The sequence below is a fragment of the Mizuhopecten yessoensis genome, unplaced genomic scaffold (genome assembly GCF_002113885.1).
Source record: "Mizuhopecten yessoensis strain PY_sf001 unplaced genomic scaffold, ASM211388v2 scaffold11169, whole genome shotgun sequence".
Classification (NCBI taxonomy): Eukaryota; Metazoa; Mollusca; class Bivalvia; order Pectinida; family Pectinidae; genus Mizuhopecten; species Mizuhopecten yessoensis.
In genome coordinates, this window is record NW_018408914.1 from 496,056 (window position 1) to 496,990 (window position 935).

Here is a 935-nt window from a genome sequence, read left to right on the forward strand (position 1 = left end):
GAAGTGTTGGTTGAGATACATCTAATTTATACTACCTAAATTCTAAGATTTCGTTGGAGAAATTTAATCTAGATACGTCGACAAAGGACGTATCTGCATCCACAGGGACCCGAGAGTATCAAAGTGTACCCTGAATAAAAATAGAAACTAATATATTATTATTCTATATTATCCAAAAACAAAAATGTCGAAAACCGCATAAAAACCGGTCGTAATCGTAACTCGCGGTGAATGGGATCCTATCGGCTGTGACGTCACAAGTTCAACGCCTCTAGCAGTCATCATGGCAGGAATAGGCGAGGTAGAAAACAGCCATGGCCATACAGCGTCAGATCGCGGATTAATATTTTTTTTTCAGTTCTGAGGAATCATATTGTGCTAAAAATAACATTATGTAGATGGTATTCAGCTATACAAAATTTGTCAGAACTTCCAGACAGTGAGTTTAATTGATATCAAACTGACGACTATGAATAGAACGTACACTTCGGCCTTCCACGCAGGCGGCCGGGGTTCGATCCTCGAAGTCGTCGGACGCATGGAATATCAGAAAAAGTGTTTTTCTCCTGCCCACACAACCCCAACAACCCAGGTGTAGTATAACATGGTCTGGGGTGTATGTTGCGGTATCTGTGCTGTAGCATTCAAGTGAGGTGTCACTTTAAATGATGCCGTTGGAAGCACGGTCCCACTACAAACAGAGCACATCACATCTCCAGCATACATACATAGGGAGATATTAGCCAGGTGGCATAGGACTCGTAGTTAGCGCCTGATAAGGCAGCTCCTTCGAATTCCTCAAAATTGAATTGATTAATGTAAATGCTAATTGTATTAATTGTATATATATGTACTGTAAAGCGCTTTAGAGTGGTTTATATGTTAAATATGATAGAGCGCTATATCAAATGCTGTATATTATTATTAACACACAC